Source organism: Salmo salar, chromosome ssa14 (assembly GCF_905237065.1).
Source record: "Salmo salar chromosome ssa14, Ssal_v3.1, whole genome shotgun sequence".
Classification (NCBI taxonomy): Eukaryota; Metazoa; Chordata; class Actinopteri; order Salmoniformes; family Salmonidae; genus Salmo; species Salmo salar.
In genome coordinates, this window is record NC_059455.1 from 86,949,103 (window position 1) to 86,967,685 (window position 18,583).

The 18,583-nt window shown below is 46.4% G+C and overlaps 1 long non-coding RNA gene across 2 annotated transcripts in view; it reads left to right on the top strand.

Annotated features, from left to right (window-relative positions):
• LOC106570517 (uncharacterized) overlaps window positions 1–18,583 on the top strand; it is a 35,073-nt gene continuing 16,490 nt past the window's right edge. The window contains exons 1-2 of one of the 2 annotated variants that reach the window (XR_001320689.2): window positions 1–719; window positions 4,563–4,712. This is a non-coding gene — a long non-coding RNA (uncharacterized lncRNA). Of the gene's footprint in view, window positions 720–4,562; window positions 4,721–18,583 lie in introns of both variants that reach the window. The other variant, XR_001320688.2, reaches the window with a different exon arrangement.

Consider the following 18,583-nt stretch of genomic DNA (forward strand, 5'->3'; position numbering starts at 1 on the left):
TCTCCCATAAGCGATGTTGAATCAAACAATCATACAAATACAGCGGGCCTGTATATTTTCAAATGTTAACTGGGTTTAGTGTGTATTATTTGGATACATGTGGGCTGGTACTTACACCTTTATTGTTCCTCATTTCAATAGCTTCCATTGAGGAAAATAAATATATGAAAATGATATGAAAATAAACCAAAACAGTATGTCAATTCACCTTCCTCACTACTCTCACACCGAACACACCCACAGTTCCATTAACCTGCCTTTTTCTTTTATATTTTCTATTTGGATTGCAACCATGAGTATTTGGTTAGTTGCTGTTAGAAAGTGGCAAAGCCAAATATTGGTTTGAATTGGATGAGTTTCAAGCTGCCACAAATCAGTAAGTTTACACACTGGTCTAAAACGACAGATTTTTCTTTAAAGAACCAGTGTGTAAACTTTCTTCTGAACACTTCACGTTACGTTTTTCAGGCAAAACATGTCTACTAGCTGCCATACATTCTCTTTCTTTTAATGCTGTAATTCCTCGTGTGCAGGGTGCGAGTCGATCCTGCCATAAAAGGAAGAACTCGAGGTTGAAATCGAGTCATGATTAATGACCGACGTTCACCTTTACCTTGGATCCACCTGACAGAGCTGCTATTGTGGCTAGGCCTCGCCAGGCTGCATGGACCGGTAGCTCGAGCTCCCAGGAGATTGCGGAAACCGATTGGACTAGCAACGTAAGTGATGCTGATGTTTTATTTCCGTGAAGAGTTTGGGAAACGTTAAGTTATTTCTAATGATAGACAATCTCCTTATTGGTTTGAAATTATGGGACCATCTGATCAGTTTTGGACAAAAAAATAAGGATTGTTTGATTAGACATTGACATCTTGTTGTCCCATTTTACTTTTTTTGTGAGGGTAAAATCCTAAAAGACACCGTCATTCCTGAATACTAGGGGTCTTTCTGTATAAATAGTCATACATATAAACAATGATGTTCATCAGGGGTTTTGGATTTGTGTTGGTTGATAGACCAGGCCAGTCATGTTTGTCGGTCGTCTAGCCACTTTGAAACATAGGCCTGCCTACCACTTGTTTTAGGCCCTAGGCTGTATACACAGTTTAAATATATATGTTATTTAGATATACATATAGGCTATTTCCTTATACACAATTGTCCTTAAATTTTTTACATACAAGGGTCCGTATGTGATCAGAAGTTCCCAATAGTCAGTTCATTAACTTGACGTTTTCACTACTCAAAATCTGACCCGCTAACATGACATTTGTTTTCACTGAATGTAACATTGTGAATAGCCTATTTGAATGTTACATTACGATAACATGTTACACCAATGTCGAGCCTGTAGCATATCCAAAATCAGCTCATTGTTTCACATGATTTAAAATACAATTATTTTCCTTGCTTCAAATATTTTATTTGAAATTATAGAAATATGCAAGATCATTTTCAGTAAAGCCAATTGATCACAATGTATTCATTTTAAGAGATCATTTTCTATAATATTTAATTCCACAAATCTGTCCAATATTCTTTTAAAATAAACCTAGGTCCTTGTTTTGGTTTCATTTCTACAAAATGACCGTTGGTATTATATTTGCTGTTTGCCATGAGGATAGAGAGCTGGCGTCTCTATATCGTTTGTGTCATCGTGCAGGGTCGTGCTTATGAAATCATTAATGAGATTACTTGTGTAGACTTGTTTAAAACGCCAATACTGCACGAAGCACAGGGAATTAACGACACGTATTAACACAGGCCTATTGGAAAATACATGTATGTGATTGTTAAACATGTCCACCTAATTGTGCCAGAGTATATAGGCGTGTATTAGTCCACAAACACGGTTTTATTTATTTACTTGTAGTTTGACAATTTGAAACTCAAAATAAATTACATTTATACTATAATGTTCGAGTTTTATCCAAAATAAATGGCCAAAACAGAAAATATAATTTCCAATACTATTTAAAATAAAACGTTGTTCTTGCAACATTCATTCGATAATCTTAATGCTTCAAAATTGGTCCATGGTTAAATTGTAAATGTATTTTCATGCAATAATATTACAATATTAGGACGACCAATCAGATATTACTATGGTTTGAGTTTCACTACTATAGTCAACGTAGGCTATCTTTAGCAACTGCTCTACAGCAGTTCTATAATGCATGCTATTATCCATATCTATGTCAGTTTATGATATATAGGCTAGGTCTGTATGCAATTGAATTCAAAATACAGAATATTTACCAAAATAACCCAGCCGTAGGCTTATAGGCTACCAACATGTGTCGTTTTTGCCTGGAGTTTCATATCCGTCTGTCTATATGAGGCCTATCCGCTATTCTCTTCTTTCTTTCTTTAGCCTACACGAGGCCATTGGAACCACTGGACGTTCCCCCACACTAGCAGTAACACCGTATGAACTCTGGGTACCAGGGCGACGAACACCGTATGAACTCTGGGTACCAGGGCGACGAACACCGTATGAACTCTGGGTACCAGGGCGACGAACACCGTATGAACTCTGGGTACCAGGGCGACGAACACCGTATGACCTCTGGGTACCAGGGCGACGAGGTTTGAATTAAAAACACAAAGTAAAGAAACCTGGGGTCATTCGGCGGTCACCGTCTCTCTCCGAAGCCGTTTGTCACAGCAGCCCCGAACCCAAACAGCAGTTTAAAGACCACACTGGGCAAACAACAAGTCACAGTCTAGCTACAAAGCAATACTCCTTCTCGGTTTTAGCAGGACACATCTGTTGTAGGTATAATTCACGTTTTAACAAGTATGACCTCAGAATCAAGGTATGTTAGAAGAACCCTTTCACTGACTCCGGCCGGTAGATTCTGCTCACGTGGCGTGTTCTTGTGTAAGCCTGGTTGATGGCACCGTTAGGCTCGCGGATAAACAGTGGTCGATGATAGATGTCTGACGTAAACAATTACGGCCTTGTGATGGGGGAATAGATGTTTATAACTTTTGACATAAAGAGGTGCCGTAGATTATGAAATGGAATAAATATTTCATCGTGTATCCTGGATTTGGACCAGTTTGTGCAAAACAACTTGATCATTGGAGGATGTAATGTAACACTTTATTATCCAAATGTAAAAACGCTTTTTGAGTGCTCACATGAACTTTTCAAGTGAAATCTAAATATGTCGGGCCTATTTCTATTTGTCTTGATACATTCTAGGGGGGAGGCCTAATGTTATCATTTTTCTCGTTTCCAAACCAACCGTTTTTTTTCCGGCGGTAAAAGTACCATAGTCCAATTATATTAACTTTCAACAAGTGGTTTTAACTGATTTAACTGAATAGAAAAGGTATTAGCACATTTGCCATACCAACTTCGTTTGTTTATTTTTTGGATTATCTTTTGTAAAATAGATTAATTGAATGCTTTAGACCAAAACTAATTATTTGAGGAAGCGTCTAATATAATATCGTAATTTCCGTTTTTTTCTCTTTCAACTGGATCGTTAAGATCATAGTAATAGTAGGCTAATGTCTCTAGAAACGATTTCTTGTAATTTGTTTTTGTAACCATTAGACCAATACATAAACTAATGTTATAATATGCAATTCCGATATAGGCCCTACAATTTGTGGGTTGCAATCTCCCCTTTTCAATTTTATTGAAAGAAGTTAATGCTTAACATTATGGAAATAAAAAAGCTGGCACAAACCACTACATTTTCAATAACATGTAAAACTGATGGTTATATTATCTGACAAAATTCACTTGATAAAAACATTAAATAATCTTAAGAGAAAACAAATACTACTGTGCGTGATAAAGTTTTCTCAACTCACTCCGACATTTTGAGATGAGTCTGATTGATGCAACTCTGAAATGCATTGGTAGCAACAAAAATAAATATCTATTCCTTTCAACGGTTTACTTCAGTTTTTAACTTTGTTTGATTCTTCGTTTTCCCAGCAAGCCTTGGTTTCTGGACTTCTGTTGTGTTTATCGATGTCGTCTGCGCAAGAGTGATTGAGGGAGGCTGGCGTGGACATTCGGGCTGGCGCGCACACTCTTTCAACAATTTGTTCAACTTAATGCGTTCCATTTATAAACTATAACCCTCTCAGAAGTTTGAAACGTTATTTATCATTAATCTGTCCATTTAGTGTTCTATTCTTCAGACTTTTCTCTATCAAAGGAAGACTCATTTCGGGAGTAGACAGCACAGAGCCAGTTTTCTCCCAAAACGTTTCTTTCTTTTTTTCTCTCAACATGAATCAATGTTGTGAAATGGATAGTGTATCCAAGGGATATGCCATAAACAGTTTGGGGTTTTGCATTAGTGCTCAATGACAAGAATAGCACGAGGTGATGTTTGAACATGCTAAACAGATCTGAGACATCCACCATTGAAATTCTCTCTCTCTCTCGCTATGTGTGTGTGTGTCCGTCTGTCTGTCTGTCTGTCTGTCTGTCTGTATGTGGTTGTGGAGCTATTTCACCTTGTATACATTGACCTATAGGCCTACCTATGTTATGAAGAAATCATCAAACAACACTGTGTTTCTGTGTTCAGGTATGCCAGACGTCTGTACTCACCGCCGCTCCCTTCTTTAGGCAGAGAGCCGAAGAAGAGTCATCAGATGATGATAAGGAACGTGTGATAAAGGGATGATATGACGTCATCAGCAGCCATCACAGTATGAAAGGGACAGGACAGCTGAAGGTACACAGGTATTCACACGCAAATACGCACACAAATATGCACACACACACTCGCACACTCGCACACATACACACGCACGCACACAAATATATATACACACACACACTGAACAGATGTCACAGTACAAGTAAAAGCTCACAGCAATAGGCCCTTGGGCCCTTGTTGATCAGTCTCTCACATCGCTGTGGAGGAATTTTGGTATAAGGTTCTTACTGTAGAATGCAGTGTTTGGTTTTCACCAGACACAATGGGACCCATCTCTTCCAAAAAGTTGACTCAAGTTTGTCAAAAGCACCTGGAAAGTACCTGGATGATCATCAAGACTCTTGGAAGAATGTTCTATCGACAGATGAGTCAAAAGTATAACTTATTGGACAACATCGGTCCCATTATGGCTGGCGAAAACCAAACACTGCATTCCACAGTAAGAACCTTATGGTGGTAGTGTGATGGTTTGGGGATGCTTTGCTGCCTCAGGACCTGGAGGACTTGCCTTGATATAATGAACAATGAATTTTGCTCTGTATCAGAAACTTTTACAAGAGAATGTCAGGCCATCCATCTGCCAGCTGAAAGGAAAGGGGAAAGGGGGATACCTAGTCAGCTGTACAACTGAATGCATTCAACTGAAATGTGTCTTCTGCATTTAACCCAACCCCTCTGAATCAAAGAGATGTGGGGGGCTGCCATAATCAGTGGGTTAACTGCCATGCTCAGGGGCAGAACGACAGATTTTTACCTTGTCAGCTCTGGAGCTGAAGTGCAGCTGGGTCATGCAGCAAGACAATGATCCAAAACACACAATAAAGTCCACAGGAAAATGGCTAAAAAGCAACAAATTTGAAGTTTTGGAATGGCCTAGTCCAGACCTAATCCCAACTGAAATGTTGTTGCAGGACTTGAAGCGAGCAGTTCATGTTGAAAACCCACAAATGTCGAGAACGTTAGAAATGGGGCAAATACATATTCACAGCACTGTATATATACACAGACACTCTTGAAGGCACGCAGGCAGGCAGGCAGGCAGACAACACACACACACACACACACACACACACACACACACACACACACACACACACACACACACACACACACACACACACACACACACACACACACACACACACACACACACACACACACACACACAGGTGCACCCACATCCCACATGATGCAATGACATACGTCCAGATCCTGAAAGTCAAACAGACATACAGACAGACAGATGTACAGACAGATGTACAGACAGACAGATGTACAGACAGACAGATGTACAGACAGACAGATGTACAGACAGGCTGACAGACAGGCTGACAGACAGGCTGACAGACAGGCTGACAGACAGGCTGACAGACAGGCTGACAGACAGACAGAACTCATCAGGGTAGTCTGGTTATTGGCACGTCGGCAGCCATTGACCCCTCCCCTCTGAGTGGCAGACAAAATGAATTCCACCATCGACAGATGTGGGTCTCCGGGTGCCGATGGAGGGATTGAGCCGATGGAGGGATTGACAGTATGATCGAGAAAAAAATAAAGAGAGAACGGTGATGAGAGAAAGAGTGTGAGAGATGACATTATGTCTCTCTGATGTTGCTTGTAGAATGTGTGATGTAGCGTTAGGCTGGAAATGCAGTTTTAAAAAAAGATACTCTAGTTATCTCTAGACCAGTTACATCTGCTGCTTCACACAAGGTATAGTGTTGTACATTTACGTTTTTGGTTGGAGTATTCTCAGATTTCCTGCTTATTCCCCCGATTCTGAAAATCTTCCAACCAGGATTTCTGGGAAACCAGGACATTCTGGGAAAGTTAGCAGCGTTTTACAACCCTACGTGGACAGGTTTTTTATTGAACCGTTATTTAACTTGGTAAGTCAGTTAAGAACAAATTCTTATTTAAAATGATGGCCTGCACCGGCCAAACCAGGTCAACACTGAGCCAATTGTGCACCACCCTATGGGACTCCCAATCATGGCCAGTTGTGATACAGCCTGGATTCAAACCAGGGTGTCTGTAGTGATGCCTCTAGCACTGAGATGCAGTGCCTTAGACCGCTGGGCCACTCGGGAGCTTGGTTAACTAGGTCAGGTTAAGTCATTGAAGATTGTCTATAATGAACAATTGAAAATACAGGAATTATATCCACCTAAACATGTCAAACGATAAAGCAATGAAAAGAGAGTGAATGGTACTGTTTATTGCTCCCAAGGGTGAACTTTAGCTCAATAAACATCAGTTTCATGGGCCCATCAAGTAGTGAGCAGCCAATGACGTTCTTATTTTTATTGGATTAGAAGCAAGTCTCACCTGTAGTTACATGGTAATAATTAGGCTATTACCGGCCTAGTCTCTCAGTTTAAAGATCCTCTCCTCAGCAGTCTTCAGGCCTCCTGATGAAGGCATGCGGGATGGAGACAACAGAGAGTGGAGGGATGGAGGGAACAGAGAGAGGAGGGATGGAGGGAACAGAGAGAGAAGGGATGGAGGGAACAGAGAGTGGAGGGATGGAGGGAACAGAGAGAGCAGGGATGGAGGGAACAGAGAGAGGGATGGAGGGAACAGAGAGAGGAGGGATGGAGGGAACAGAGAGAGGGATGGAGGGAACAGAGAGTGGAGGGATGGAGGGAACAGAGAGAGGAGGGATGGAGGGAACAGAGAGAGGAGGGATGGAGGGAACAGAGAGAGGAGGGATGGAGGGAACAGAGAGTGGAGGGATGGAGGGAACAGAGAGAGGGGGGGATGGAGGGAACAGAGAGAGCAGGGATGGAGGGAACAGAGAGAGGAGGGATGGAGGGAACAGAGAGTGGAGGGATGGAGGGAACAGAGAGAGCAGGGATGGAGGGAACAGAGAGAGCAGGGATGGAGGGAACAGAGAGAGGAGGGATGGAGGGAACAGAGAGAGGAGGGATGGAGGGAACAGAGAGAGGAGGGATGGAGGGAACAGAGAGAGCAGGGATGGAGGGAACAGAGAGAGTGGAGGGATGGAGGGAACAGAGAGAGAAGGGATGGAGGGAACAGAGAGAGGAGGGATGGAGGGAACAGAGAGAGGAGGGATGGAGAGAGAACAGAGAGAGGAGGGATGGAGGGAACAGAGAGAGGAGGGATGGAGGGAACAGAGAGAGGAGGGATGGAGAGAGAACAGAGAGAGGAGAGATGGAGGAATGGAGAGAACAGAGAGAGTGGAGAGATAGCGAAAACAGAGAGAGAAGGGGTGGAGAGAGAACAGAGAGAGGAGGGATGGAGAGAACAGAGAGAGGAGGGATGGAGGGAACAGAGAGAGAAGGGATGGAGGGAACAGAGAGAGGAGGGATGGAGGGAACAGAGAGAGGAGGGATGGAGGGAACAGAGAGAGGAGGGATGGAGGGAACAGAGAGAGGAGGGATGGAGGGAACAGAGAGAGAAGGGATGGAGAGAGAACAGAGAGAGGAGGGATGGAGGGAACAGAGAGAGGAGGGATGGAGGGAACAGAGAGAGGAGGGATGGAGGGAACAGAGAGAGAAGGGATGGAGAGAGAACAGAGAGAGGAGGGATGGAGGGAACAGAGAGAGAAGGGATGGAGAGAGAACAGAGAACAGAGAGAGGGATGGAGGGAACAGAGAGAGGAGGGATGGAGAGAGAACAGAGAGAGGAGGGATGGAGAGAACAGAGAGAGAAGGGATGGAGAGAGAACAGAGAACAGAGAGAGGGATGGAGGGAACAGAGAGAGGAGGGATGGAGAGAGAACAGAGAGGAGGGATGGAGAGAATAGAGAGAGGAGGGATGGAGAGAACAGAGAACAGAGAGAGGGATGGAGGGAACAGAGAGAGGAGGGATGGAGGGAACAGAGAGAGGAGGGATGGAGAGAACAGAGAACAGAGAGAGGGATGGAGGGAACAGAGAGAGGAGGGATGGAGGGAACAGAGAGAGGAGGGATGGAGAGAGAACAGAGAGGAGGGATGGAGAGAATAGAGAGAGGAGGGATGGAGAGAGAACAGAGAACAGAGAGAGGGATGGAGGGAACAGAGAGAGGAGGGATGGAGAGAGAACAGAGAGGAGGGATGGAGAGAATAGAGAGAGGAGGGATGGAGAGAGAACAGAGAACAGAGAGAGGGATGGAGGGAACAGAGAGAGGAGGGATGGAGAGAGAACAGAGAGGAGGGATGGAGAGAATAGAGAGAGGAGGGATGGAGAGAGAACAGAGAACAGAGAGAGGGATGGAGGGAACAGAGAGAGGAGGGATGGAGGGAACAGAGAGAGGAGGGATGGAGATAGAACAGAGAACAGAGAGAGGGATGGAGGGAACAGAGAGAGGAGGGATGGAGGGAACAGAGAGAGGAGGGATGGAGAGAGAACAGAGAGGAGGGATGGAGGAATGGAGAGAACAGAGAGAGTGGAGAGATAGCGAGAACAGAGAGAGAAGGGGTGGAGGGAAGAGAGAGAGGAGGGATGGAGAGAGAACAGAGAACAGAGAGAGGGATGGAGGGAACAGAGAGAGGAGGGATGGAGAGAGAACAGAGAGGAGGGATGGAGGAATGGAGAGAACAGAGAGAGTGGAGAGATAGCGAGAACAGAGAGAGAAGGGGTGGAGGGAAGAGAGAACAAAGAGATGAGGGCTTGAGGGAGCAGAGAGTGAAAGGGCATGTGATGAGGTTTCTCTGGTTTAGACCTGAAATGACTGATGGAAGACCAGCACATCTGTAAGAGAGAGGAAGACTGGGGGGAGAGGGGAGAGAGACACGGTGATCTGTAAAATAATGAGAAAGGCTGAGAGGGTAATTGAATCAGAAGGAGTGGAGCGAGAAAATGCATTAAAATGAAATGCATTTAGAGATATTGCAAGGAATCTTATTTTAAACAGAGAGTGAAAAAAAGAGAGTGAGAGAGAAAGACACTGGAAGAGATAAAGAGAGGGAATTGGAAGAAAGAAAGAGAGCATGAGATGGAGACCGCAGCAGAGAAAACAATTTAGGAAGAGAGTGAGAGCGCAAGGGAGAGGGAGGAGAAGGAAACCCAGGGTAGAGACAGAGTAGTCCATCCATCACGTAAGTCTCGACCTCACTGTGACCCTAGCCTGGCAGCCAATAAGACGCTCCCATCCCCAGTACCCCCCTCGCCACACACACATAAACACAGAGAGAGAGAGAGAGAGAGAGAGAGAGAGAGAGCGGAGAGAGAGAGAGAGAGAGAGAGAGAGAGAGAGAGAGAGAGAGAGAGAGAGAGAGAGAGAGGGGATCGGGTATCGTTTGACGCAGAGGGGAGTCTGGATGCTCCCTTTGTGTCGCCCATCAGCGCCTCCCAGAATGCTTTGTTTTTACGTGACTAATGTGAGTACCAACACCTGACAGACAGTCTACTCCTCCACACACACACACACAGATGGGCAAGCCCATCCCCCTCTCTCACCAGACAGGAATGGTCAGTGTACAGAATCACGGTGTTGGAAGCTCCAGAATCCTCCCCAGGATTTCCAGCAGGCTTTGTTGTAATCGCATATAAACCATGGATTAGACAATGTTGTCATAAATACCCCAAATCAGTGAAGTGATCTCTGATCTGTGGCAATAATTTGGACACCAACTCTGACTCTGGCCTAGAGAACTACACGGTCAACCATAGATTCAGCAGAGCGAGAAAGAGAGAGAGAGGGAGCGAGCGAGCGAGAGAGGGAGAGAGAGAGAGCAGAGAGAGGGAGAGAGAGAGAGCGAGAGGGAGAGGGAGAGAGCGTGAGAGTGAGAGAGAGAGCAGAGAGAGAGGGAGAGGGGGAGAAAGCAGAGAAAGAGAGACAGAGGGAGAGAGCGATAAAGTAGAGAGGGAGAGAGAGTATTGAGAGAGAGGTAGAGAAAGAGAGCAGAGAGAGAGAGCAGAGAGCGAGAGATAGAGATAGAGAGAGAGAGAAAGAGAGAGCAGGAGAGAGAGAGAGAGAGAGCTAAGAGAGAGAGAAGAGGGAGAGAGAGAGCAGAGAGAGAGAGAACAGCAGAAAGAGAGAGAGAGCGAGGGAGAAAGAGAGCAGAGGGAGAGATAGGGAAAGAAAGAGAGGGAAAGAAAGAGAGAGCAGAGAGAGGGAGAGAGAGAGAGCGAAAGAGAGAGGGAGAGAGCGTTAGAGTGAGAGGGAGAGCAGAGAGAGAGGGAGAGGGGGAGATAGGGAGAAAGCAGAGAAAGAGAGACAGAGGGAGAGAGCAATAAAGTAGAGAGGGAGAGAGAGTATTGAGAGAGAGGTAGAGAAAGAAAGCAGAGAGAGAGAGCAGAGAGCGAGAGAGAGAGATAGAGAGAGAGAGAAAGAGAGAACGGCAGAAAGGGAGCAGAGGGAGAGAGAGAGCGAGGGAGAAAGAGAGCAGAGGGAGAGATAGGGAAAGAAAGAGAGAGAGGGAGTTCGAGAGGGAGAGAGCGAGGGAGAGGGAGAGAGAGGGAGAGTGAGAGAGAAAGCAGAGAGAGAGAAAGGAAATGAAATTGAATTGAAAGAGGTCATTGCATGTTTTTACAAAAACATAGATTTAAGGTATACAGGATACTACCCTCCACAACATAACCCTCACTCCAAATCGGAACTCCAAATCTCCAACCTGATTTTGAACAAAATTACCTGGAATGATTCTGGAAGGATTTTATTTACCAAGGATTCTTACTGCTAAGGACGATCCAGCAAACTTTCTGAAAAACCAGCAACCAGCAAAATTAAGCACAACAGAACCCCGAAAACACCATCCAACCTGGAACTGAAAAGTAATGTTCAGTCTGAAGCTACTTTGAAAGCCTAGAGTGAAAAGAACAACACAATAAACTCTAGATATTTAACGTTATGAAGACTGAATGCTAAGTTAAAAGGCTACCAAGCTTGCTAGGAAACAACTGCAACATTAATTAGCACTGAAGTGTGAAGTGAGAGGTGTGAAATGAGTGGTGTGGAGCCCCTGAGCCCAACAATGGCAGCAGAGTTCCTCCCCCACCCAAATGCAGAGGCCTCTTTGGCCCCTTGCTCCATGACATCCCTCTGTACAGTACCCCTTGGATATAAAAATGACAAGGCACAGAAAGAGCACAAAGAAAAGCTCCTCATAGACAATCCAGAGACACTTTTTGCTGACTGCTACAAAAATGGGAACGTAAGCAACCTAGTCTTCCACACAGACTATCCCTGGTAATGGCACACAGCTATAAGAGCACACTAACCCTCTTTTAAGAGAGAAGGTATTGGAAAAGGGTGGAACATTTGAATATTGGAAAATGAGGACACTGAGACTGAGCCACCCTCAAATCAATCAATCAATCAATCAAATGTATTTATAAAGAGAGTCGAAAACAGCAGGTTCGGGACAAGGTAGCACGTCCGGTGAACAGGTCAGGGTTTCATAGCCGCAGGCAGAACAGTTGCAATTGGAGCAGCAGCACGACCAGGTGGACTGGGGACAGCCAGGAGTCATCAGACCAGGTATTACTGAGGCATGGTCATAGAGCTCAGGTCCTCCGGATGGGAGGGAGAGAAGAAGAGAGAGAGAATTAGAGGGAGCATACTTAAATTCACACAGGACACCAGATAAGACAGGAGAATTACACCAGATATAACAGACTGTCCCTAGCTCCCTGGCACATAGAGTATTGCAGCATAGATATTGGAGGCTGAGACAGGCGGGGGTCAGGGGACACTGTGGCCCCGTCCGACGATACCCATGGACAGGGCCAACAAGGCAAGATATAACCCCACCCACGTTGCCGAAGCACAGCCCCCTCACCACTTGAGGGATATCAACGTGTACAAGAATGGAACAGTGGTGTTGCAGGACAACTTCATACATTTCCAAAAGTAATTCCACAGAATCAGGCAGGAGAAGCTTTCTGTTGGTGACGAATCCCCCACCCCGAGCGAGTTTGATCACACCTCTTCAAACTGTCCTGCAGACGAGGATAGTCACCCCCCCAGCGCTGAACACACCCGGGTCCCACAACTGCACTGTTCCTCCATCATTGAGAGGGATACATTCACAGAGCTGGAGAGAGACATGCTGGAGCTCAGAGAGCTAGTCCACACAATCCAGACAGCACAGACAAACGAACCAGCACAACACCACCCCCTCTACAGTACCCAGAGGGCTGGAGGTGGAGATAGACGGCTGTCTGACAGAGCTGGCTGCCCTCCGGTCCGAGGTGAGAGAACTTAAGGAGGAGAGAGAGGAGCACATGGCACAGCTAACAGAGGAACACACAGCACTGCAGGAAGAGGTGAGAAAGCTAGCCATCACCCCCGGAGAAACCAACAGAACAGCCCACGTCAGACCTCGACCACAGTCTTAACACCACAGCAGGACAGACAAGGCAGGATCCACCTCCCCGTCAGGCCCCGTCAGGCCCCGTCAGCTCTCGAGACAACACCCCCACACCCACTGAGGACAAAAGACAGAGATTGTGCTCCTCATTGAATCAAATGGGAAATACATTGATGAGAAGTAACTTTTTCCAAAACACAAGTGGCTAAACTCTGTTGTCCGAACACCCCGGCGTCCCATGGAGCTCTTGTCAGAGGACCGACTAGGGTCCCCCAGCCACATCATAAGGCACAAACAACCTGAGAGCCCAGTAGGAATGGGTGCCCACAGCACTCAAGGGAGTAATTGAAAAAGCGTCTTCCACTTTCCCCAACGCACAAGTGGTTATCTCCACCCTGATACTACTAAATGACTTTAATCCTACCACCATACAGCAAGTGAATGCAAGCATTTCCTGGGACTGTGCCTCAAAACCAAATGTTTACCTGGCCCACCACTACTCTTGAACAGCCTTTATGACCAGGTTGACCTCTACAAGGCAGCAGTTACCCACCTTTGCCAGGACCCTAAAGAACATCACCCTCAACCGCAGCCCCAGCACCTCACACAGAAGCAACAGAGAAACGGACACCCTGCTCAGACTAGCGAGACACCGTCCCAGAACTGCAGTGGCCTCTCCTGGGAGGATCTGCACCAAGAGGACCTACACCCAGACCATAGCACCACCAGCCACATCCCCACCCCAACCAGTCGACCCCTCCCCAAACAAACTCTAGCCACACCCTATATAGTCCCCCCACATCTGTATTATGCCCCTTCTGCCCCCCCATGCCCCCGCCCCTTCAGCAAGGACCACAACATGACAGTCACACATATGCCCAGGCCGTGAGCAGAGCAACAGGCCCAACCCCCACTATTACACCCCACCCCAAGTCCCATCCTGCGACCTAAGAAGTGTATATCAGATGCTCAACATGCTCTGCTCACACCTACTGTAATGGTCCGGGCCTAAACCACACAAAAACAACACTAGACACTATAGAACACAAAGTTTTAACTATCTCATCCTGGAATATACAAGGTCTGTGGTCATCTGCCTTTGGCCTAAAGAGCAGGAACCCATACTTCATCAAAGAAATTGGAAATACAGACATTGTCATCCTACAAGAAACATGGTATAAAGGAGACAGACCCACTGGTTGCCCTCTAGGTTACAGAGAGCTGGTAGTCCCATCCACCAAACTTGTGAAACAGGGAAGAGACTCAGGGGGTATGCTAATTTGGTAAAGAGCAGACCTGACACTATTAAATTAGTCAAAACAGGAACGTTTTACATCTGGCTAGATATGTATAAGGAAATTATCTCCACAGAGAAACATTTCCTCATGTGTGCTACCTATATCCACCCAATAGAATCCCCATATTTAACAATTACAGGTTCTCTATCTTAGAGGGGGAGATCAATCGTTTCCAGGCTCAGGGACATGTACTAGTCGGTGGCGACCTAAATGCCAGAATTGGACAAGAACCTGACACTCTCAGCACACAGGGGGACAAACACCTACCTGGAGGTGACAGTATTCCCTCCCAAATATACCCCCCTAGACACAACTACGACAAAACAACCAACAAAAACGTGTCAGAACTCCTGCAGCTCTGTCTCATGCTGGGTCTGTACATAGTTAATGTTAGGTTTCGAGGGGACTCTCACAGTAGGTACACATACAGCTCATTCCTTATAAGTAGTACTGTAGACTACTTTATCACTGACCTCAACCCAGAGTTTCTCAGAGCGTTCACAGTCAGCCCACTGACACCGCTCTCAGATCACAGCAAAATCACAGTTCACTTGAACAGAGCAATAGTCAATCATGAGGCGTCAAAGCCAAAGGAACTCCATAATATTATGAAATGCTATAGATGGAAGGAAAGTAGTGTAAAAACCTAACAAAAAACTATTAAGCAACAACAAATTCAATCCCTTCTAGACAACTTCCCGGACAAAACGTTTCACTGTAATAGTGAAGGTGCAAACTTGGCTGTAGAAAACCTAAACAGTGTATTTGAGCTCTCCGCTTTCCTATCAAATCTAAAACTGTAAAGCAGACAACCTAACAAAATGAATGACAATGACAAATGGTTTGATGAAGAATGCTGAAACCTAAGAAAGAAATTGAGAAACCTATCCAATCAAAAATATAGAGACCCAGAAAACCTGAGCATACGCCTTCACTATGGTGAATCACTAAAACAATACAGAAATACACTACAGAAAAAGAAGAAACAGCACGTCAGAAATCAGCTCAATGTAATTGAAGAATCCATAGAATCTAACCACTACTAGGAGAATAGTAAAACACTAAACAAACACCAAGTGTTACAGTATCTATCCAAAATGGATATGTATGGATAAACCACTTCTCCAATCTTTTTGGCTCTATAACAAAGAACAAAGAGCAAAAACATATACATGATCAAATACAAATCTTACAATCAACTATTAAAGACTACCAGAACCCACTTGTTACGCTCGTCGTTTGAATGAGGAGACTTAGGTGCAGCGTGGTAGGCGTTCAACATTTCCTTTAATAATGAACACCAACAAAACAAGAAAATGCAAAACCGAACATAACGTTCTGCAGGGCTAGACAGCACAATGCAAAAACAAGATCCCACAATCTCAGGTGGGACAAAGGGCTGCCTAAGTATGATCCCCAATCAGAGACAATGATAAACAGCTGCCTCTGATTGGGAACCATACTAGGCCAACAAAGAAATATAAACATAGATTTGCCCACCCAAGTCACACCCTGACCTAACCAAATAGAGAATAAAACAGACTCTCTAAGGTCAGGGCATGACAGTACCTCCCCCCAAAGGTGCGGACTCTGGCCGCAAACCTGAACCTATAGGGGAGGGTCCGGGTGGGCAGCTCATCTCGGTGGAGGCTCCGGTGCGGGACGCAGACCCCGCTCCGCTTGAGGCTCCCCCCACTTCGGTGGCGCCTCTGGTGCGGGGATTGTTGCCGGGGACTCTGGACCGTAGATCGTTGTCGCGGACTCCGGAGCGTAGATCACTGCTGGAGGAACCGAACCACCGATCGTCGCCGGAAGCTCCGGCCTGGGAACCCTCACTGGGGGCTCCTGACTGGGAGCCCTCGCTGGAGGCTCTGGACCGGGGACCGTCGCTGGAGGCTCCCGACCAGGGACCGTCGCTGGAGGCTCCCAACCGGGGACCGTTGCTGGAGGCTCCCAACAGAGGACCATCGCTGTAGGCTCCGGACCGGGGACCGTCGCTGCAGGCTCCGGACCGGGGACCGTCGCTGCAGGCTCTGGACCGGGAACCCTCACAGGCGGCTCTGGACCGCAGACCGTCGCTGGAGGCTCTGGACCGCAGACCGTCACTGGAGGCTCTGGCCCGCAGACCGTCGCAGGAGGCTCTGGACCGCAGACCGTCGCTGGAGACTCAGGACAGCAGACCGTCGCTGGAGACTCCGGACTGCAGACCGTCGCTGGAGACTCCGGACCTTGGCTCGTCACTGGAGACTCCGGACCTTGGCTCGTCGCTGGAGACTCCGGACCTTGGCTCATCGCTGCCGACTCCGGGCCATGGATCATCGCTGGAGTCTCCGGGCCATGGATCATCCCTGGAAGCTTCGGGCCATGGATCATCACTGGAGGCTTCCGGCCATAGATCATCACTGGAGGCTTCGTGCCATGGATCATCACTGGAGGCTTCGGGCCATGGATCATCACTGGAGGCTTCGGGCCATGGATCATCACTGGAGGCTTCGTGCGTGGAGCCGGCACAGGATATACTGGGCCGTGAAGGCGCACTGGAGGTCTGGAGCGTAGAGCTGGCACAACCCGTCCTGGCTGGATGCTCACTTTAGCCCGGCAAGTGCAGGGCGCTGGCACAGGACACACTGGGCTGTGAAGGTGCACTGGCGACACAGTGCGTAGAGCAGGTGCAGGATATCCTGGGCCGTGGAGGCGTACTGGAGGTTTGGAGCGTAGAGCTGGCACAACCCGTCCTGGCTGGACGCTCACTTTAGCCCGGCAAGTGCCTCTTTGACATCATGGGAAAATCAAAAGAAATCAGCCAAGACCTCAGAAAAACTATTGTAGACCTCCACAAGTCTGGTTCATCCTTGGGAGCAATTTCCAAATGCCGGAAGGTACCACGTTCATCTATACAAATAATGGTATGCAAGTATAAACACCATGGTACCATGCAGCCGTCATATCGCTCAGGAAGGAGACGTGTTCTGTCTCCTAGAGATGAACGTACTTTGGTGCGAAAAGTGCAAATCAATCCCAGAACAACATCAAATGACCTTGTTAAGATGCTGGAGGAGACAAGTACAAAGTATCTACAGTGGGGAGAAAAAGTATTTGATCCCCTGCTGATTTTGTACGTTTGCCCACTTACAAAGAAATTATCAGTCTATAATTTTAATAGTAGGTTTATTTGAACAGTGAGAGACAGAATAACAACAAAAAAATCCAGAAAAACGCATGTCAAAAATGTTATAAAATGATTTGCATTTTAATGAGGGAAATAAGTATTTGACCCCTCTGCAAAACATGACTTAGTACTTGGTGGCAAAACCCTTGTTGGCAATCACAGAGGTCAGACGTTTCTTGTAGTTGGCCACCAGGTTTGCACACATCTCAGGAGGGATTTTGTCCCACTCCTCTTTGCAGATCTTCTCCAAGTCATTAAGGTTTCGAGGCTGACGTTTGGCAACTCGAACCTTCAGCTCCCTCCACAGATTTTCTATGGGATTAAGGTATGGAGACTGGCAAGACCACTTCAGGACCTTAATGTGCTTCTTCTTGAGCCGCTCCTTTATTGCCTTGGCCGTGTGTTTTGGGTCATTGTCATGCTGGAATACCCATCCACGACCCATTTTCAATGCCCTGGCTTAGTGAAGGAGGTTTTCACACAAGATTTGATGGTACATGGCCCCGTCCATCGTCCCTTTGATGCGGTGAAGTTGTCCTGTCCCCTTAGCAGAAAAACACCCCTAAAGCATAATATTTCCACCTCCATGTTTGACGGTGGAGATGGTGTTCTTGGGGTCATAGGCAGCATTCCTCCTCCTCCAAACACGGCGAGTTGAGTTGATGTCAAAGAGCTCAATTTTGGTCTCATCTGACCACAACACTTTCACCAGTTGTCCTCTGACTCATTCAGATGTTCATTGGCAGACTTCAGATGGGCCTGTATATGTATTCTTGAGCAAGGGGACCTTGTGGGCGCTGCAGGATTTCAGTTCTTCACGGCGTAGTGTGTTACCAATTTTTTTTTTGGTGACTATGGTCCCAACTGCCTTGAGATCATTGACAAGATCCTCCCGTGTAGTTCTGGGCTGATTCCTCACCGTTCTCATGATCATTGCAATTCCACGAGGTGAGATCTTGCATGGAGCCCCAGGCCGAGGGAGATTGACAGTTCTTTTGTGTTTCTTCCATTTGCGAATAATCACACCAAATGTTGTCACCTTCTCACCAAGCTGCTTGCCGATGGTCTTGTAGCCCATTCCAGCCTTGTGTAGGTCTACAATCTTGTCCCTGACATCCTTGGAGAGCTCTTTGGTCTTGGCCATGGTGGAGAGTTTGGAAT